Below are 22,208 nucleotides of genomic sequence, written 5' to 3' on the forward strand. Positions count from 1 at the left end.
ACCTCTTAATCTCTAGCATTTTAGGAAGCATTTTAAAAATGCCAGGCTCTAATAAAATCTATTCCTCGTTTTTGTTATATTATCTTAGTGTAACACTGTTATACAATTTGCTCCATCCCACACATCCTCCTACAAACTTGATGGAAATTATACTTGGAATATTAACTCATTTTTTCTGAGTGTGATGTACTAAAGGAAGAGAGTCATCCTTTGCCTAATAATTCCACCTACTACTTCAGTTTAATTTTGGCATTAGCCTAATGCAACCTCTGGTCACGTGTACTGCTAAAAAGTAGAGTCCCACCAGTTTTGATTGAGATAATGTGGAAACAAAGAAATAGGTTTTTAAATTAAGAGCATGTCTCTGAATAATAGCAGTCTGCGCCTGGGCTAAAATGAAAAGCCAGCTTTGGGTGATCTTTTAATATGGGTGCCAAGGCGGAAAAAAAAGGCATCAGATTAAATTATGCAATGTATATATTGGCAGTTTTGCCAGTGAATGCTAATAAAACAACTTGAAATTAATATGCTACAAGAGTTTTGAAATGGTTATAGCAATGGGCTAGGAGAACCAGGGCTGGATTTAGATGAAAAGAGGCCCTAGGCTATTCCACTTATGAGGCCCTTTCACCTCCCATTTTTAAGTTTGCAAATTGCATGAGAGACAATAAAATACATCATTACTGTGATGTATATCAATATATATCAATATATATAGCTGGCCTCCCGACGGAGGGCGGCTCTGCTCTGCGGCAAAGGCAGCGAGGCCAGCCGCCTCCCCTGCTGCGCTCAGCTGCCCGGCTCGGCCCCCTCGCCCTCACCTGCCTGGCCGCTGGTGGGCTCCGCGTCGACGGGGCGGCTACTGGGAGCGGCCACGCCTCTCGCCCGACCGCCGGTGCCGGGAACGTGGGCGGGCTCCCCAACTGCCGCGGTGCTGGAACGATCTTAACCAATACATTCTTATGTTTGTTTATTAGTCATATGCGTAGAATTTCTCCTTCTTTTCGGTTCAGTGTTTTAGTGTTCACTGTTTTTAGAATAGTGTAGTTTTAATTTTGGTAACAATTTGAATGTAGGTCCCTCTTGATCTTGAGGCCCTAGGCTGAAGCCTAGTTAGCCTATAGGAAAATGAGGAGAACTCTGGCTTCCATTATTTGAAAAAAGGGAATCATACCCTTTGTATTATCTGTAAGGTGCTAACTGGCCATTTAAGAACAGCCGAACTTTAGCCTGTGAATAACCACAAGCCTATTTAATTGGGGCAAATGAGTGAAAATATCTTTCTGATTATCACATCTGATCCTACGTTCCTCAATCTTAAATTTATTTTTCCTCGTTACTGAATATTTTAAAATCAACCATTTGTGACTGAGCAGGTATCTTAACTTTAAATCACGCTAAATCGTCATGTAATTTGGCTGGTTTTAGTTGAATATGTGTGAATCGGTTCCACCACAAAACCGCGGTAGACTAAAGCGCGCTCGACGAAAGCGCGTACGCGTAAATCTAAACCTAACCCCCCCCAAACCTAACCCTACACCTAACCCTATACCTAACCCTTAACCTAACGCTAAACCTAACGCTAAACCTAACCCTAACCCTTAACCTAACCCTAACCCTTAACCTAACCCTTACCTTTATGTGAATCGGCTTGCTTTAAAAGCGCTTTTTAAAGCGCCCTTTTTTCTCCGCGGTCGTATTTGTCGCGCTGCTGATGACATCACGTACGCGCTTTAATCGGGCGCGCTTTAGTCTGCCGCGGTTTTGACGGGTCACGGTGTGAATCTAAGCATTCACTCATTTCAGTGTAAGGCTGTAAAAGATTCAGCTTTCCTTTTCATGCCTGGCCACCACTGCTTTATGTTATTTATATCCTGCTTATTTCATAAGAGAGAATCCCAATGCATCGCTTTGTTGAAAGAAATGTCCTTCTGGGTTCGGCTCCAAGTGGGGGAAAAGACACTGGAGACACGGAGGCTGCTTGGAAAGATGGTTTTAATGGTGGACAGGACCACATGGCTTGAGCCCTGAGCAGGAAAGGTGATCACATGCTTCAATGTTGGTGGAGAAGAAGAGAAGGGCCGAGGGAGGGGCTTGCTAGGCTTTTTATACCCTGTTCAGTCCCACCTCTCGGTTTCCTGTTCCTGTGTAAGAAATGTATTCTGATTGGTTGTCAGACTCCCATGGGGCCATGCAGGGGCAACTCTCTGGGCTACGTTTTGAAGCTAGGTTTGGTTGAGTTTCCGGATGCTATGTGGTGAGTTTCTGTGGAAGGTTAATCCTACCTTTATTATGTAAAGTAGACTAGCTCAGGCTTTAATGGCTCATTGACAAAAGGGGGGGGGGCAGGAAGCTGCAGGGAGCTACTTTATCTTTAGAAACATGTTTCTCCCTTTTCACATCCAGGAAAATATAATATTCTGCCTTTTCAATATTTAGCAATAGCAATAGCAGTTAGACTTATATACCGCTTCATAGGGCTTTCAGCCCTCTCTAAGCGGTTTACAGAGTCAGCATATCGCCCCCACAGTCTGGGTCCTCATTTCACCCACCTCAGAAGGATGGAAGGCTGAGTCAACCTTGAGCCGGTGAGATTTGAACCGCCGAACTAGCAGTCAGCTGAAATGGCCTGCAGTACTGCACTCTACCCACTGCGCCACCTCGGCTCCCAGGATATTTCAGTTTTCTAGCAGAGGGGCGGGTTTGAACTTTTCCTACAGTTTAATAGATTAAGAGAAACAAGAAAACAATTGATTTTTGTTGTTGTTGCAGGCAACGTAATGCCATGTTGTAGCTCTAGGTAGTATAATTGCCAAGTAATTCTATTTGAGTGGGTGTATAAGAACTATATGCGCGCATGCCATGAAGTGCTCACATTGAACCGCTTAATTCGAAGGAAAAAGGATTGTTTTTTTTTGTCTCAACTGCCCCCAGACTGAATTATCCCCTGGGCCAGGCCTTGGTTCCTATGGGTATAAGAAGCTTTCAGGAATTCCTACGTGGCTGCATGTTCAGGCTAGAGAATGCCGCTCAAGGAAAGGGCAGCTATCCTATAGCTGAGATTGATTTACAAAGCGGCTATTTATTACTGGTGTAAGCTCGGTCATCATATCTCCTGAGACTTTCAGCACCCCGATGAGAGCAAGCAACGTCAAGAATTCTTTCCTTTTCTTCAAATCCTTTATTTCCACAGTTGAACAAGTGGGTTCTGCATCCAGAAGAAAAGTTGCAGAAAGTAGGAATGACAGGGAGGAAGCATTTCAAGATTTGGATATGGTTTAAACCAGTGTTTCTCAACCTTGGCAACTTGAAGATGTCCGGACTTCAACTCCCAGAATTCCCCAGCCAGCATTCGCTGGCTGGGGAATTCTGGGAGTTGAAGTCCGGACATCTTCAAGTGGCCAAGGTTGAGAAAGACTGGTTTAAATAGTGGATTTTAAAGTGGGCCTCCTTGACTCTGGTGCCTTTGGGGGATGCCGACTAGCCATTCCCATAATTATCCAAGGGAAATTAGCGGAGGCTGAAAACAAGTTGAGGAAGGTCCCTTGATATTCACAATGTTCCAAATTCTGTAAAATCTCAAGAAGCCATCTAGTTTTCTAGCTTTTATCACCACCACCATAAACCGACAGCCACTGTCTTGTTGGTATGTTTGAGGATGTCTGATGATGTGGGATTTGGCCTCCGCAATTCCTGTAGTGAGTCAAAGGCCTGCAGACACTGAAATTCTCTCCCCCTCTCCCTCTCACACACACACACCCCAGAGGTGGGTTCCTACCAGTTTGCACCTATTCGGTAGAACCAGTTCGTCAAATCTACCGAACAGGTTAGAAGAGGTTCCACCAGTGGACCCGGAAAGCAGGCCACACCTACAGAAGAGGTTCCAAAAATTTTTGAAACCCACCACTGACACACACACACACACACACACACACATACAAACTGACACAGAGAGAGAGAGAGAGAAAGAGAAAAAAAGGAAGAAATAAATAAATAAAAAAAGAAAAAAGAGTGAGAGATGAAAGAAAAAAAGAAAAAAGGGACAGAGAGACAAAAGGAAGGAGAGAGAGAGAGAGAGAGAGAGAGAGAGAGAGAGAGAGAGAGAGAGAGAGAGAGAGAGAGAGAGAGAGAGAACACATGGCTGGCAAGCCACTCCTACCAGGTCACAAGGCTGGCAAGCCACTCCCACAAAGGAGGCCACACTCACAGAGTAGGTTCCAAATTTTTTTGAAACCCATCACTGACACACACACACACACACACACACACACACAGACAAACTGACAGAGAGAGAAAGAGAAAGAAAGGAAGAAATAAATAAATAAAGAAAGAAAAAAGAAAGAAAAAGAGCGAGAGATGAAAGAAAAAAAGAAAAAAGGGACAGAGAGACAAAAGGAAGGAGAGAGAGAGAAAGAAAACACATGGCTGGCAAGCCACTCCCACAAAGGAGGCCACACCCACAGAGTAGGTTCCAAACTGTTTTGAAACCCACCACTGACACACACACACTTCATGGGTGCATCAGATTAATGCTTTGTTCAGTGAAGATGCAGAATGCTTCCACGAGGGGGAGAAACGCCATAGGCGAGCAGCAATAGCCAGTGACACATTAAGATAAAGGCCATGTTCCAAGTCAACCCTGACTCTCCACTTACAGTAGTTTTCTTGGCAACAAAAGGGAAGTGGTTTCGGCAAGGTGCCGATGCATTCTGGGGCTTTTGCTCCTTCAGACCCAGCCTACAGCAGTCCTGGCATGGTTTAATGGTCTTGGCATGGTTTAATGGCCTTCTATTCAACCAGTGTTTCTCAACCTTGGCAACTTGAAGATGTCCGGACTTCAACTCCCAGAATTCCCCAGCCAGCGAATGCTGGCTGGGGAATTCTGGGAGTTGAAGTCCGGACATCTTCAAGTTGCCAAGGTTGAGAAACACTGATTTCAACGTATCCAAATCTTGAAATGCTTCCTCCCTGTCATTCCTACTTTCTGCAACTTTCTTCTGGATGCAGAACGCCCTTGTTCACCTGTGGAACTCTTAGGAAAGGGCATCTAGCACAGCAGCCGGGCAAAAGAGAAACCAACTTGACCATTGGGATCATTTGGATGTGATAACTCCGGGCTGGCACTTCGATTGCGGTCTCCATGAGCCAAGGTGGCGCAGTGGTTAAATACAGCACTGCAGGCTACTGCTAGATCAGCAGGTCAGCGGTTCAAATCTCACCGGCTCAGGGTTGACTCAGCCTTCCATCCTTCCGAGGTGGGTAAAATGAGGACCTAGATTGTTGGGGGCAATATGCTGACTCTCTGTAAACCGCTTAGAGAGGCCTGAAAGGCCTATGAAGCGGTATATAAGTCTAACTGCTATTGCTATATATTGCTCCTTCCTCCTTTTCTTTACTACGCTGTGTAAAGCAATATTACTAGGAAGCCCAACCGCGTCCAATGGACGGGCAAAAGCGGGCACCAGAGCGGGGTGGAAAGGCAGATGCGCCCTGGGAAGCAGCCAGGCCGAGGGAACGAGATCGAGATCTGCTTCCTTCGGCTCCGCAGAGCAGCCAGGTGAGCGGGAGGGGGCGCCTCACCTGGCTCAGGTACGGGACGGGAAGTACCTGTTGCTTTGGGGGGATCACGTGCCTCGGAGGAGGAGGAGGAGGCGGCGCTGGCGCTGTCGTCGTTGCGGGAGAGTCACGGCTGGGTTCAGAGCCAGCTCTCCAGCCCAGAAGGTGCTTTCGGCCGACAGGTAAAGAAAGGTGGGGATGGCACGAAGCGGGACGGGGGTGGGGAGGTTTCCTCTTTGGGGTTGGCGGACTTTGGCATCCCCACCAGCGAAGTTGAAGGCTTGAAAATGCCCGGGAGAAGGAAGGCGAGTCTGTTTCTCCTTCCCGATCCTCGGCAACCCAGGGCGGGGTGTTTTGTTTTGGCCGGGCTGACTTGGGTGGGTGGGGTCGGGGGGTTCAGTCTATTAAGCCGGGGAGCTAGAGTGGTTGGCACGCTCTCCGAGCCCGGCGCCGAAGCCCACTTTGGCGGTTCTTCCCCCCCTACAACTTCCAGCTGTTTCCCGGGCAAGGGCGGGCGAAGCAGGTGTCTGAAACGGCTCCGTTGGACTTTGGGGTCCTTTCGGGGCGATCCCGGCTTTCATTCCAGCTGGGAAGGGGGGCGTCTGGGAGGGGATCCGATCGTTTGAGCGACTTTCCCCTGGGTTGTGCTTCCTAAGCCAGTGTTTCTCAACCTTGGCGACTTGAAGTCCTGTGGACTTCAACTCCCAGAATCCCCCAGCCAGCTATGCTGGCTGGGGGATTCTGGGAGTTGAAGTCCACAGGACTTCAAGTCGCCAAGGTTGAGAAACACTGCCCTAAGCGACCAGGTTAACCATTGAGTCCCCTGCTTGAATTCCTCGCAATCCGACCTGGGAAACCGGCTAGAGGGAGATCTTTTTCTTTTTCTTTTTTAATAAATATTTTTATTAGTAAAAAGAAAAATACAACAACCAATAACTGGTAAAAAACAGTACAACATTCACTGTTTCGCTTTACATTTGACTTTGTTTCAAGACGTTCCCATAATATCAAAATCCTTATAGACATCAGAGGTTAGATATCTTCTCCCCTCCCTCCCTCTTTCCTTCCCTTGTTTCTTCTTTCCCACTCCCCTTCCTTCCCTCCCTCCTTCTCTCCTTCCCTCCTTCCTTCCCTCCTTTCTTTTCCTATCCTACCTTTCCTTCCCTCTCTCTTTCCTCTCTTCTTCCCCCCTCCTTCTTTCATATCTTCCCTCCCTCCTTTCCTCCTTCCTTCCTTCCTTTCTCTTCTCTTAAGTTCCCTCCTTTCTTCCCTCCTTCCTATCTACTCTCCTTCTCTCCTTCCTTCCCTCCCTCTTGCCCTCCTTGCTTCCCTGCCTTCTTTCCTCTCTCCTTCCTATCCCACTTTCTTCTCTTTCTTCTCACCTTTCCACCTCTCCCTTCCCTTCTCTCCTTTCTCTTCCTCCTTTTTTAACCTTCCCCCCCCCTTCTTCTACCCTTCCCTTTTTCCTATTCCTCTCCTTTCTCCTCTCCATCTTGTCTTTCCTACTACCCCTCCGGGTAGAGGGAGATCTTGTTTACCTCTAGGAACGAGTTGAGCCAAATCTTGTAAGGCTGGGGCTGAGAAATTCAGGTAAGGCTTTTTGGGATGATGAGAAGATGCAGGGAATCTACCCCCTGTGTTTTACACGTTGCCCTGTCTTCTTAGAAAAGAAAAGGCTGAGGGAAGAGGGAAGGGAGGGAAGGAAGAAGGGGATGGAGACGAAGGAAGGAAGGAAGTAGAGAAGGAAGGGAGGGAGAAAAGAAAAGAAAGAGAAAACAAGGTGGTGTCTTAGCAGGTACGAAGGATGGCAAACAAAGCATTTTAAACTATACCTTATAACCTTCCAAATGGGATAATAATAATATAAGAATGGCAAAGAGAAAGAATAATTGTGTGAATGTATATCTATAATCTGTATGTAAGAGAACAAATGACAGTAAAAACATATAGCATAATATAGGTAAATAATATTTGGTCACAAGTAGCTAAGTTTAAATAAATAAAGAAATGTACATACAAATGGATAACGAATAAGGAGATTATGAACGCAAGATAGAAATGTATAGAAGGGAAAACACTAACTGCAAAGAAACCGATTCGGAACTGCTGTATGATATATGATGGAACTTCTTGTTCCTATGTTGTTTTTAAGTTATGCGTTTGTTTTTTGTTGATGTGCTTATGTGTTTAAAATAAAATAAAAATTAATTATCACTAGAAAAGAAAAGGCTGGAATTCCCTTCACCCCCACAATGCGTTTTACCGCTCTATTCTTACATGTAAGGTAGTAGAGAGATGTAAGTTTCTGTAATAGAAACTTACACTTTCTATTTTTGTTTTAATTTCTGGCCTCATTGTTTATAAACCATCTCTCCCTCCCCACCATATGTATTCCCTAACTCAGAATCCCCACTCTGTTGCACCCGATTAACTGTACTTTTTGCTGTACATTTGTTTTGAAGGGGCGACAGGTTTTTCCTCCTACAGCTGCTCTTTGGAAGCATGTGCCTTTAAGTAACTTAAGCCTAGCATTCTTGCAAACATCCCAGCAGGTAGCCCGCTGAAAAACAGCCGAATAGACTGTGAGTTACTTTCCGCTCTGCCTAGAGTGCAGAGGACAAGATTTTTGAATAAATAAAAGCGGCGCCTTTGGCACAGATAGGAGGTATGATATTGAGCAGGTGTAACTCCTTTGAAATTTCTCAAAGCACTGAGGCCTTGGTTCCCTTTGTATCTGGTCACACTGGGGGATTGTTTTCTGCAGAGGGGAAGGTTCCACCACAAAACCGCGGTAGACAAAAGCGCGCTCGACGTAAGCGCATACGTGACGTCATCACAGCGCGACGAAAACATTGCGCTGTGAGCGGTAAATGTAAAATTAAAGCGAAAACCTTACCCTAACCCCCCCCCCAAACCTAACCCTAAACCTAACCCTAAACCTAACCCTTAACCTAACCCTAAACCTAACCCTAAACCTAACCCTTAACCTAACGCTAAACCTAACGCTAACCCTTAACCTAACGCTAAACGTAACCCTAACCCTTAACCTAACCCTAAACCTAACCCTTACCTTTATGTGAATCGGCTTGCTTTAATTTTATTTTTATTTCAATTTTTAATTTTTTTCGTCGCGCTGCTGATGACGTCAGTACGCGCTTTCGTCGAGCGTGCTTTTGTCGACCGCGGTTTTGACGGGTCACGGAGGGGAAAAGTGACTTTTCTTTGCCTTACTAGGAAAGTCGGTCAGGATTCTGTGAAATTTAATTGTAGGAACCAGTGAAATGACAATCGTTATAGAAGTTGCAGGCCCAGGACTGCCAGAAAGTTAAAACTTTCAGGTGCACAGAAATAAACATCAGATCAGATTAGATTTTTTTTTTTTGGAAGGGGGGGGGGGAAGGAAGGTAGAAAGCTTCACTTGTTTTCTCTGGCTGGATTCATTCAATGCTCTAAGCCAGCGGTTGATCTTGGGATCTCTTCACATTCTTAAAATAACTACCTATTCTGAAGAGCTTTGGCTAATGTGGATTTTACCGATAGATATTTACTGTACTGTAAGTGAAAACTGAGAAATGTTAAAAGTGTTTGAGCTTGAATACTTGTAAGAACTGCCGCTCAAAATCCATAATGTGTTTTGATTTAGTTTTACTGTGAGTCAACCATGTGGTTGTAAACCATGGTTTGTGGTTTAGGATTATATGTGAACTAGGCCAGTGATGCTTGTTGAAACTTAGCAAAACAGATCATAAGTGTATTAATCCAGGCTCTTGTTTACCTGTAACCATTCAGAGTCCAAGTGGATTGCCAAGATTTGAAACGATTGTGGTTATTTGTGTGCTGATGGGTAGGGCCTTCGTGTGACTTGAACAGGCTTGAAACTTGTTCAGTGGTGCAAATCAAAAGGAAGAGGATAGGGAAGGTTTACTCATACTACCCAACTATAAAATATTTGGCAGCTTCACACTGTGTTTTATAAGGGTGGAACTTTTGCTTGGACAATGCTACGTCTAAAACAGTGTTTCTCAACCTTGGCAACTTGAAGATGTCCGGACTTCAACTCCCAGAATTCCCCAGCCAGCGAATGCTGGCTGGGGAATTCTGGGAGTTAAAGTCCGGACATCTTCAAGTTGCCAAGGTTGAGAAACACTGGTCTAAAAGCTTCCCTATCTGAAATCTAGGATGGTCCAAGGTCCTTTCCCCATTTGACTTCTGGGCCTTAATTGCCAAGCAGAGATCTGATGACATGATGATTACCTAACTCAGCAAACATAAATATCTCCTGATAAATCCTGCTCTTTTTGAAAAGTGTAGGAACCAGGATAAAAAAAAGAACAAAACAAAACTCCACTTTTCTCTCTTCCATGCTTCGAAGCGGTAACATTAATGTGAATATACCTCTGAAATAATAAGGTTCAGATTCTCAGAACTTGGTCGCTGTTAGAGAAGTTAAATCAATTCGGAACAATGAGGGATATTTCTAGGATCTGTCTAATGCACAGGCAAAACTGTGGCTATTCAAGATAATTCTTGGTGTAAGCAATCCCTGTGTAGTTTACTCTATGATTAGCCCCTGCAGTGTGCTTGCCTTAGAAACAGAAGTTCAAAGGTAACAGGAGAGATTTACCCACTTGGATTCCTGGATAGGGTCAAGGCCTTGCCCAGCTGAAAATATCAGCATCTGACTTGGCTGGCAGAATACAGACAGTACTCTGAATTTTAACACCCATGAATAGGTTCACACATGACATGAAGATAAAAATGTGGTTTGGCTAATTAGGGGCTTAGCTCTTTCTAAGGGAGTTTAGCTCCATGCTATGATTCCAGTGGAATGAAATCAGCGTGTCTCAGTGCAAGAGAGTTGGTATCACCTTTTAACCAGTGACTCACGAAAACTTCCTAAAAATCATGGGAATGAGTCTGTCTCACAGCTGACTTTTTGCTCTGGGCTTCCAGCATTAGAATATGGTATCAGAAGGAAGAAGAGGGGGTGGGAGGGAAGGGAAACCTCTGAGTCAAGAGGCGTTCACAACTTTCTGTGTGGAAATACACTAAGGTTAGTTCCTGTATCTATTCCAAGAAACCACTTTAATTTAAGGCAGAGCTTTTCAACTTTTTAAGATACAGGTAGTCGTTGACATATGACAAACAATTGGGTCCATAATTTGCCACTAAGTAAATTCACCGCATTTTACAACTTTTCATACCACAGTTGTTCAGTAAATCACCACAGCTAAGTTAGTAACACAATTGTTAAGTGGATCTGACTTCCCCATTGATTTTGCTTGTCAGAAGGTCCCAAAAGGTCAATCGCATGACGCTGCAACATTGCAACCATCAATGTGTCCACGTTGTGATCTCATGACCACTGGGATGGTGCAATGGTTATAAGTGTGAAGAATGGCCATAAGTCATCTTTTTCAGTGCCATTGCAACTTCGAATGGTTACTAAATGAAAGGTGGTGAGTCAAGAACTGCCTGTATAAAATATACTTGGATTAACAATTATTCAAGAACCTAGATCCATCATGGTAGAAAGAAAATGCGCCCTTTATTTCATTGGTGGCAGTCACTAAGCGTGACCCATCAAAACCGCGGTCGACTAAAGCGCGCCCGACGAAAGCGCGTACGTGATGTCATCAGCAGCGCGACAAATAAAATTAAAAATAAATTAAATTAAAATTAAAATAAAATTAAAGCAAGCCAATTCACATAAAGGTAAGGGTTAGGTTTAGGGTTAGGGTTAGGGTTAGGTTAAGGGTTAGCGTTAGGTTTAGCGTTAGGTTAAGGGTTAGGGTTAGGGTTAGGTTAAGGGTTAGCGTTAGGTTTAGCGTTAGGTTAAGGGTTAGGTTTAGGGTTAGGTTTAGGGTTAGATTTAGGGTTAGGCTTAGGGTTAGATTTAGGGTTAGGTTTGGGGGGGGTTAGGGTAAGGTTTTCGCTTTAATTTTAAATTTACCGCTCACAGCGCGATGTTTTCGTCGCGCTGTGATGACGTCACGTACGCGCTTTCGTCGAGCGCGCTTTAGTCTACCGCGGTTTTGTGGTGGAACCGTCACTAAGAACTTACTTATAGTGTCAGCGATTTTAGTTTGGTTCCCACAGGACCCAAACTAGAAGTGGTGCATTTACTATCTTTTGAGATCCACTCACATAAAGGAGGTTTTCCTTGCTAGCCAGGTGTCAGCATGAGTTAAGGCCCAAAGTGAATAAATCCTTGGGAGTTTTATGAAAAAAAGGATGTAATAATTTCAAGAGCTAGGTGGGATAATTTGTTAATGGATCCAGGAAAATATCTCGTTGACTCTCAGAGGCCAAGCCATTTGTTAAACTTTTTTTGATGCAAAAAATGTTTAGAGAAATTAGAAGTAACCATATGTGTGTCCAATCACACTTGGCCAATAAAGAATTCTATTCTTATTCTTATTCTTATTCTTATTCTTATTCTTATTCTTATTCTTATTCTTATTCTTATTCTTATTCTTATTCTTATTCTTATTCTTATTCTTATTCTTATTCTTATTCTTATTCTTATTCTATGCTATTCAGCATATTTGTATTTTTTGGGGGGTGATACTGATATGTAAAGTGAGAAGTACTGTAAAGTAGGCTTATGGATGCGAATCACTGTCATATTAAAAGGGGCTAATTAAACACTTTTGGATAAACTAATTATGATTTTTAGGCTCAATTCACACATTACAGTAATGTATCGTGTAGGTTTCAACCCAGCATGTTCCATAACCTAAGTGATTACAATTTATTCAATCAACCAGAGTTAAACCAAACCAGAAGGTAATACGATCTGCAAGCTACAGTGTAATTTGATTAGAAAAAAGAAGCTCAGAAATATGATTGCCGAAGAACCTTAGCTCAGTCCTTTTAAAAGTTACTGTATTGATCCTCTTCTTTGTGAATGGATGCCTTAAATTACTTAGCGACTGGGCTCATCACAAGTTGCTTTCAGCCATAATGAGATTGGATGATTCCAGTTTAATGTGGTGTGTGGACAGAACCACTAGAGCTGGTAAATTATGACTGATGACGTAACATTATAAATAAACTGAGCCATGATGGCTTTTTAAAAGAATCTTGGGGAAGCCATGGCTTTAGTATAGCGTTTCTCAACCTTGGCAACTTGAAGATGTCCGGATTTCAACTCCCAGAATTCCCCAGCCAGCATTCGCTGGCTGGGGAATTCTGGGAGTTGAAGTCCGGACATCTTCAAGTTGCCAAGGTTGAGAAAGACTGTGTTTAGTATGATATGTGAGGCCAGCCAGAGTGCCTGAGAGGCTGAGATGTTTCTCCATCGAGTTTTAAGTACTGCTGTCAAGTTTCTATCCCCTGTGCTTTGCTGAGAGAAACCAAACACATGAAGTAAAAAATGGCAAAGGTTGGTAGGGATAATCTTCATGGACTTCCCTGTTGATGCTGGATATCGGACCCAGCAAGTTTGGCATAATGGTTAAGGCAGATAGAAACCAGGAGATTTGGGAGTGCTAGTCCTGCCTTAAACACAAAGCCAGCTGGGTGAATTCAGGCCAATCTCTCTCTCTCTCAATCCTAGGAAGAAGGAAAGGACAAACCGCTTCTGGAATCTTGCCCAGAAAACTTCAGGGATTAATCCAGACAGTCCTCAGACTTCAACACGGACTTGAGGGCATCCCTACCCCCCCCCCCCAAACCAGTGGTGGGTTTCAAAAAAATTTGGAACCTACTCTGTGGGTGTGGCCTCCTTTGTGGGAGTGGCTTGCCAGCCATGTGACCTGGTGGGAGTGGCTTGCCGGCCATGTGTTTTCTCTCTCTCTCTCTCTCTCTCTCTCTCTCTCTCTCTTTCCTTCCTTTTGTCTCTCTGTCCCTTTTTTCTTTTTTTCTTTCATCTCTCACTCTTTTTCTTTCTTTTTTCTTTCTTTTTTCTTTCTTTTTTCTTTCTTTTTTCTTTCTTTTTTTCTTTCTTTTTTCTTTCTTTTTTCTTTCTTTTTTCTTTCTTTCTTTCTTTCTTTCTTTCTTTCTTTCTTTCTTTCTCTCTCTCTCTCTCTCTCTCTCTCTTTCCTTCCTTTTGTCTCTCTGTCCCTTTTTTCTTTTTTTCTTTCATCTCTCACTCTTTTTCTTTCTTTTTTCTTTCTTTTTTCTTTCTTTTTTCTTTCTTTTTTCTTTCTTTCTTTCTTTCTCTTTCTCTCTCTCTCTGTGGCAGTCTGTCTGTCTGTCTCTCTTTCTCTCTGTGGCAGTGGTGGGTTTCAAATTTTTTTGGAACCTCTTCTGTAGGTGTGGCCTGCTTTCCGGGTCCACTAGTGGAACCTCTTCTAACCGGTTCGGTAGATTTGACGAACCGGTTCTACCGAATAGGTGCGAACTGGTAGGAACCCACCTCTGCCCCCCCAAAAAAAAACCAATGGAGAAAAACTTGATAGTCATCATCATCAATATCTGTTTGTAACCATCCCAGGGCATTTGATTAGTTCCTAGGAAACAAAATGCGGTGGTAGATCTCCAACCGGAATTCTTTCTGGTGACTGTAATGATGAATATATTCTCTGAGAGGACTTGGGTTCTAGTTACAGGGTCCTGATTTGAGGAAGCCTCTCCAGGTAGTTCTTGGTCCTTTGACAAAAATCTTTCAATTATGAATGCCGCTGCTTCCTTCATCTCTTTCAGCGTTCTTTACTAATGGGAAAAGTCAATATCACAATTGTTTCCTTTGTTGAAACTTGGTACACTGTGATTGTTTGAAAGTTCCATAGAAATGTGATGTTTAATAAGATAAGAACAGCTAACCTTTAATTCATCCTGCATTGACAAAGGCATATTTCTGCTCCTGCCGAGGAGCCCTTGGGAAGCTGAATTACTTTAAGAATAATCAGGTTGACGATGGGACTCGGATGAACCTCCCCAGGTGGGATGGGAAGAACAAGAAGAGAATATGCTTCTCTTACTCTGTCAAACAGGAGTAACTTGGGGGAGCATGGCGGGCCTAGGTATTATGGAGAGGGGTTAAAACTTCCCTGCCATGGAGATCCTAGTTTAGATGCGGTTTCTCCCCTCCCTGCTAATCACACTGGGGAGCAAGTAATTTTCATAAAGATTGTCCAGGATGAAGAGTTCTTGACATACTATCTTGGCAGCCATTTTTTAAAAAAAATCAAGATGTCTGTTTCTCTGACATGCTGGGATGTTGGATTCTTGCAGCCCAGCATGTATTGGAAGCATGCCCATGAACCTGATCAGAGCAAATGATTGTTAATTCATGGCATCCTGGAGCAGAAGATAGCGGGCAACCTTGCAAGCTTTTCTTATGGCAAGTGGCTGCTGAATCGTGACCCGTCAAAACCGCGTTCCACAAAAGCGCGGTCGACGAAATCGCGTATGTGACGTCATCACAGCGCGACGAAAGAGATCGAAAAATTGAAATAAAAATTAAATTACAGCAAGCCGATTCACATAAAGGTAAGCGTTAGGTTAAGGGTTAGGGTTAGGGTTAGAGCGTTAGCGTTACGTTTAGCGTTAGGTTAAGGGTTAGCGTTAGGTTTTTCGTTAGGTTAAGGGTTAGGTTTAGGGTTAGGTTTAGGGTTAGGTTAAGGGTTAGGTTTAGGGTTAGGTTTAGGGTTAGGTTTAGGGTTAGGTTTGGGGGGGGTTAGGGTAAGGTTTTCGCTTTATTTTTACATTTTTCGATCTTTTTCGTCGCGCTGGGATGACGTCACATACGCGCTTTCGTCGACCGCGATTTTGTCGTCCGCGGTTTTGTGGTGGAACCCTGCTGAATATGGCTGCCCTTTTGATAATCGGGCAAGCTTTCTTATGCCATTCCTTTTGCAGGCGGAAGATTTTTCACCATTTTCAAATTACATCCACCTTTACCTGAAACAAGGCAAGGAAAGCTTTTTAATGCACCCTGTGGAGGCTGCTTTACAGTTAGCCTTCATAGAGGGCGAAGTCACAATCAGTAGCGCAGGCACACTTTTATGCACAAGGAACATAGGCTAAGATGTGAGCGCTGTAGTATCCACGTGGATAACAGTAGAATTTTTTTCCCCCAGGGCTGTTAATTCAACTTGCATCTGGAGTAATCCTTGTTTTACAAGTCTAAGGTCAAATTAACTTGGATCCTTCCAGTGTGCTCAAATTACATTTCTCTCCCCAGAAAAGGGTGTGTGTGTGTGTGTTTGTGTGTGCTCATGCATGCATGCAAGTGTGTTCAAAGGGCAAAGTGGAGGTAAAATCTGAAAGCTGTGCTGAGGAAACAATATAGTATTTCGTTGGGCAGGCTTAAAAGAGTTTTTAGGTCCCTGCTATTGTGCTTTAAGCCAGTGGTTCCCAAACTTGGCAACTTTAAGACTTGTGGACTTTAACTCCCAGAATTCTCCAGCCAGCTCTGCTGGCTGGAGAATTCTGGGAGTTGAAATCCACAAGTCTTAAAGTTGCCAAGTTTGGGAACCATTGCTTTAAGCAATGAAAGACACTGTCATAGGCACTGCCATAGCCGTCAGAGATGACTAGTGGTGTATTCATTGGTGGCTACTAGCCACAGCCTTCATCATGGCTTCATCATGGCTTGTCTCCCTTGGGAACTTTTCCAGAGCATCTTATGGGGTGGTGGCTGGCAAAACGCCAGATGAGGTGGATGTGTGATCGACTCACTAAATAAATTCCTCTGGTGTGTGCTGCTGATTATTAAGCAATCCGGTTTTGCTTTCCGCCCAGGAAGTGAAGCAATTGCTGATGTGCACTCCCATTGAATTAACTACTTGAGGGTATGTATGTTCTCGCCTAACAGCCGGGCGGGCAATTGATGGGGTTCCTGCAGGTGAAGAAATCGTGCGTGGACCTGGCTAATTGGGAAAGAGTCTGTTCTGTTTTTTTTTTTAGAAAAGAAAGAAAAACTTGACTTGAAATTGTTGCCATGGGTTAACGCAATTAAGAAATGTAAAACTTCTGGGAGAGGAAAAACAGCAATGGGTTTTGTTTAAAAGACTGGTTTTTATTTTATTTATTTTTTTAAATTTATTTTTTTATTTTATCAATTTCATATATACATTCACTATTATATGATCTCATAGCTGTTATTAATAATATGTATTTATAACAATTTTCCCCTACAGTTGACAATATACTTGAAGATTGCTTTCTTAACATCCCATAGATCCATCTTCTCTTACAACGGTCCTACTTCTTCTTCCCTCCCTCCCTCTTTCCTTCCCTCGTTTCTTCTCTCCTACTCCCCTTCCTTCCTTCCTTCCTTCCCTCCCTCCTTCCCCTTCCCTCCTTCTCTCCTTCCCTCCTTCCTTCCCTCCTTCCTTCCTTCCCTCCTTTCTTTTCTCCTTCTCTCCTTCCTTTCCCCCTTCCTTTCCTCCTTCCTTCCCCCTTCCTTCTCTCCTACATTCCCTCCTTCCTTCCCTCCTTTCTTCTCTCCTTCTCTCCTTCCTTCCCTCCTTCCTTCCCTCCCTCCTTCCCTTCCCTCCTTCTCTCCTTCCCTCCTTCCTTCTCTCCTTCCTTCTTTCCCTCCTTTCTTTTCTCCTTCCTTTCCCCCTTCCTTTCCTCCTTCCTTCCCCCTTCCTTCTCTCCTACATTCCCTCCTTCCTTCCCTCATTTCTTCTCTCCTTCTCTCCTTCCTTCCCTCCTTCCTTCCCTCCCTCCTTCCCCTTCCCTCCTTCTCTCCTTCCCTCCTTCCTTCTCTCCTTCCTTCTTTCCCTCCTTTCTTCTCTCCTTCTCTCCTTCCTTTCCCCCTTCCTTTCCTCCTTCCTTCCCCCCTTCCTTCTCTCCTACATTCCCTCCTTCCTTCCCTCATTTCTTCTCTCCTACTCCCCTTCCTTCCCTCCTTCCTTCCCTCCCTCCTTCCCCTTCCCTCCTTCTCTCCTTCCCTCCTTCCTTCTCTCCTTCCTTCTTTCCCTCCTTTCTTTTCTCCTTCTCTCCTTCCTTTCCCCCTTCCTTCCCCCTTCCTTCTCTCCTACATTCCCTCCTTCCTTCCCTCCTTCCTTTTCTCCTTCTCTCCTTCCTTTCCCCCTTCCTTTCCTCCTTCCTTCCCCCTTCCTTCTCTCCTTCCTTCCCTCCTTCCTTCCCTCCTTTCTTCTCTCCTTCTCTCCTTCCTTCCCTCCTTCCTTCCCTCCCTCCTTCCCCTTCCCTCCTTCTCTCCTTCCCTCCTTCCTTCTCTCCTTCCTTCCCTCCCTCCTTCCCCTTCCCTCCTTCTCTCCTTCCCTCCTTCCTTCTCTCCTTCCTTCCCTCCCTCCTTTCTGCCCTGATTTTTAAGTGCTGTACATAAGCAGCTATCTAGACATCCCTATCGCTGGCAGGATGTCCAATTTCTAGAGAATATGGAGCCCCCCCCTTTCCTCTTATGATCTTGTATCAAAAAAGCAAATGCAAAACCCAATTTCTCTTCCTCTCTCCTCCCTGACAAAGCCCTGAAACTATTCCCCCTTGAAGTTGTAGTACAGAAGAGTGAGCAATCTCTATTTTTGAAATGTTAATTAATTTACCTCCTGGTGAATTGGCTCCCCGTGAATACAAATTAACTCTTTATCCCCACCTTATCCTCAGAAGTTCTGAGCTAAATGTATTTATTTGTTATGTTTTTTATTACTTTATAAGTAACTCAAGGTTACTTATACCTATCGAATACTCCTTCCTACTCCTATTCCTGAATCGGTGTCCTCCACAATTCCCTTATCAGTCCCAGGGGGCATGCTGGTTATGACCTACGGGTAAATTATTGACTAGTCCGATTGGGAAGTGCGCATTGCTGTGTTTCTGTTTGGTTTTATCTCCCCTTGCTGGGTGATGTGAATCAAAACATACCTTGCTCAAAGTCTTTGGACTGAACTGCTCTTCTTCTGCATCTCAGTCTGGCTTCTACTGTGCTGTTTCTCTAAGAAACACCATTTAAAACAGGAGTGAGCATCTAGCAGTGTGATCTAGCCCTTCACTATTCCCCAGTTGCACTGCTGACCATGGGAGTCAAAAGTTTTGGTGTTTGGTGGAGAGAGATTGCTGCTCCAAAAATAAGAGCCCAGCCTTATTTATATGGTAAAACTTATTTTTTTCCCCTGATTTATTCCTTAAATATAAAAGCTGCCCCCGAAATAAAAATCACAGGAACCTGTTGTGACTCAGCAGAAGTTTGCTGTGAGTTGAGTCGGGATGCAGGAATAACAATGCAGCTGGGACTTGTTAGTGTCGTCTTCTGGAGATAAAAGGAATGATGGTGTCAGCCTCTGCTTTGCTGCTGCTTCGGCTGCCATTAGAGCCGAGGTGGCGCAGTGGTTAAATGCAGCACTGCAGGCTATTTCAGCTGACTGCTAGTTCGGCAGTTCGGCGGTTCAAATCTCACCGGCTCAAGGTTGACTCAGCCTTCCATCCTTCCGAGGTGGGTAAAATGAGGACCCGGATTGTTGTTGGGGGCAATATGCGGACTCTGTAAACCGCTTAGAGAGGGCTGAAAGCCCTATGAAGCGGTATATAAGTCTAACTGCTATTGCTATTGCTATTGAAACGGGGAGGGGGGCATGGTATTTGGGGAGGGGAATCATTGATGTGCTGGAGGAAGTTTCTAGACGCTGAACTGACCACCTTACTGCGCATGTGGAGGAGGGGTGTTTCCCGCCAAGGCCAACGGTCCAGCATTCCATCCTGGTGATGCCTTTCGAAGTTATCTCACGCCTGACATTTGGGGGACATATGATTGGGCTGTGCACGGGGATGCCAAGGGGAGGGGAATGGATTATACATTGTATTATTAGCTTTCGCGCCTAATTAACCAGACTCAGCTTAGCTTTGCAACTGTTCATTTATAATTAGTCAAAGTACACTTGATTTCAATACAAATGGAGTCCAGTGGTTTTCTTTCCTGATTACTGAATGAAGTGATGCCGACAGATGGTGCCACGCTCTGGTTGCAGAAGTCAACGTTCACTCGTTCGTTCGTGGTTCGTCGTTCATCGGTTGTGGTTTGTTTGTGAGAGGCACTTGGATAAGTGATTTACTTCCTGAAAACCTGGTGCTGTAAGAGTTTTGTTTCTGCATTCTGCTGCGTAACCCTGCGTAACCCTTGTTGCCAGAGACTTTATCTATGTTTATTTTGGGCTCGCAGCCAGCGTGAGCCGGGACTGATAAAGGCTTTCTTATGGCAAGCTTTGTGTGACTTTAGTTTTGGGACAGGCTAAGTGGGGGCCAGAACAGGAACCCATGTTAAATCTTAATGCTAAGTCTATGCATCTTTTGAGGTGGTGCAGTGGTTAGAGTGCAGTACTGCAGGCCACTTCAGCTGACTGCTATCTGCAGTTCAGCGGTTCAAATCTCACCGGCTCAAAGTTGACTCAGCCTTCCATCCTTCCGAGGTGGGTGAAATAAGGACCCGGATTGTTGTTGGGTCAATATGCTGACTCTGTAAACTGCTTAGAGAGGGCTGAAAGCCCTATGAAGCGGTATATACGTCTAACTGCTATTGCTATTTAGTTCTATCTTGAGGACATATTTCAAGGTAGGGCACTATTGTTATCCTTATACATAGTTTGCATCATAATTTGCACCGTTTGTTTAGCAATCATTTGGCGTTACAACAGTGCCCCCCCCCACTTGCAGTATTCCCATGGTCACATGATCAAATCCGGGTGCTTGGCAACAGGTATTCATAGCTGTTGCAGCACGCCAGGTCATGAGATTGCCATTTGTGAACTTCCTGGCTGGCTTCTGACACGCAATCTCAAGGGGAGAAACCAGATTTGCTTAAGGATCACATGTGAGTCACTTAACAATTACATGATTTGCTTAAAAACAATGGCAAAAAAAAAGGTCACGAAGTTGGCCACAACTCCCTTGTTTAGCAACAGAAATTCTGGCCCCAGTTGTGTTCGTAAGCTGAGGACTAAGCTGTACTGTATGTGAATTAGTGGGTAGAGGTGAATTTTCAATTGGGCCTTTGCTGATATACCACTCAGGGTTTGGGATACGCTTGTTAAATATAGCTCCATCCTATACCTCATTCATACTACAGGTAGCCTTTGACTTACAATCACAATTGAGTCCAAAATCTCTGTTCCAAAGCAAGGCAATTGTTGAGTGAATTTTTGCCCCGTTTTATGACCTTTCATAAGGACCACAGTTGTTAAGTGAATCACTGCAGTTGTTAAGTTAGTGACATGGTTGTTAAGCGACTCTGGCTTCTTCGTTGAGTTTGCTCGTCAAAAGGTCACAACAGGTGATCACATAATCCCAGGATACTGAAATTGTTCTAAATGCGAGTCAGTTGCTGAATTTTGATCATGTGCAAACCACAGGAGGCTGCAATGCAGAGGTGGGTTCCTAACCAGTTCGCACCAGTTTGGTAGAACCGGTTCATCAAATCTACCGAACCGGTTAGAAGAGCTTCCACCAGTGGACCCGGAAAGCAGGGCACACCTACAGAAGAGGTTCCAACATTTTTTGAAACCCACCACTCTCTCTCTCTCTCTCTCTCTCTCTCTCTCTCTCTCTCTCACACACACACACACACACACACACACACAGACAGACACACAGACACACAGAGAGACAGACTCACACAGAGAGAAAAAGAGAAAGAAAGGAAGAAAGAAAGAAAGAAAAAAAGAAAAAAAAGAAAGAAAAATTGAGAGAGAGATGAAAGAAAAAAAGGAAAAAGGGACAGAGAGACAAAAGGAAGGAAAGAGAGAGAGAGAGAGAGTGAGAGAGAGAGAAAGAGAGAGAAAAGAAAGAAAAATTGAGAGATGAAAGAAAAAAAGGAAAAAGGGACAGAGAGACAAAAGGAAAGAAAGAGAGAGAGAGAGAGAGAGAGAGAGAGAAAAGAAAGAAAAATTGAGAGAGATGAAAGAAAAAAAGGAAAAAGGGACAGAGAGACAAAAGGAAGGTAGAGAGAGAGAGAGAGAGAGAGAGAGAGAGAGAGAGAGAGAGAAAGAGAGAGAGAAAGAAAACACATGGCCGGCAAGCCACTCCCACCAGGTCACATGGCCGGCAAGCCACTCCCACAAAGGAGGCCACACCCACAGAGTAGGTTCGAAATTTTTTTTGAAACCCACCATTGCTGCAATGGTTGTAAATGTGAAAAACAGCCATATCTTTTTTTTCTGCTGTAACATCCAGTGATTACTAAACAATTGGTTGTAAGCCGAGAACTACCTGTGCTCATAGATTTCAGTGGAACAATTTCTAAATGAACCTGTGAAAGGATGTAACCGTAGCCTTTTGAGCACTAGCCCGTCTCCTTCTTTCCCCCCCCCCAATATATTTTTATTATTTTTACATTTAAAACAATGCAGTACTGCGAAGTCGGAGTGACTATAAATTCACATTATATTCAGCTAGTCTCAACCATTGACAATTAGCCTACTTAATACATCATCAATCCTTCTGTCCAATCACAATATATACAGCTTGTTCCAGTCTTGTCACCTTGTCTTATACCAGTCATAAGATCTGTTCCAGACTTCAAAATATTCTGATTCCCCTTTATTTTTAAGTTCAAGAGTGAGCCTATCTGTTTTCCACACAGGCCAACACTTTTCTGATTATACCTAGCTCTGATGGTGTATTTTCTTTTTTCCAATATTGTGCATAAGTTATGTGCGCTGCAGTTAGTACATGAATAATTAAATAAAGTGTATCTTTCTTAAACCCCTCCGGTATTATACCTAGGAGAAAAATTTCCGGTTTAA

At 44.0% G+C, this 22,208-nt stretch overlaps 1 protein-coding gene across 1 annotated transcript in view; it reads left to right on the top strand.

Moving 5' to 3' along the window:
- The first annotated feature begins 5,627 nt into the window (after nucleotides 1–5,627).
- The window catches only part of CRB3 (crumbs cell polarity complex component 3), a 30,474-nt gene continuing 13,893 nt past the window's right edge, over nucleotides 5,628–22,208 (top strand). Inside the window, exon 1 of the mRNA XM_087710998.1 lies at nucleotides 5,628–5,738. The gene's annotated coding sequence lies outside the window, so the exon portion shown is untranslated. The remainder of the gene's footprint in view (nucleotides 5,739–22,208) is intronic.

This window comes from Thamnophis sirtalis, unplaced genomic scaffold, assembly GCF_051295495.1.
Source record: "Thamnophis sirtalis isolate CommonGarterSnake01/CBP01778 unplaced genomic scaffold, rThaSir2_p1.2 scaffold_3, whole genome shotgun sequence".
Lineage (NCBI taxonomy): Eukaryota > Metazoa > Chordata > Lepidosauria > Squamata > Natricidae > Thamnophis > Thamnophis sirtalis.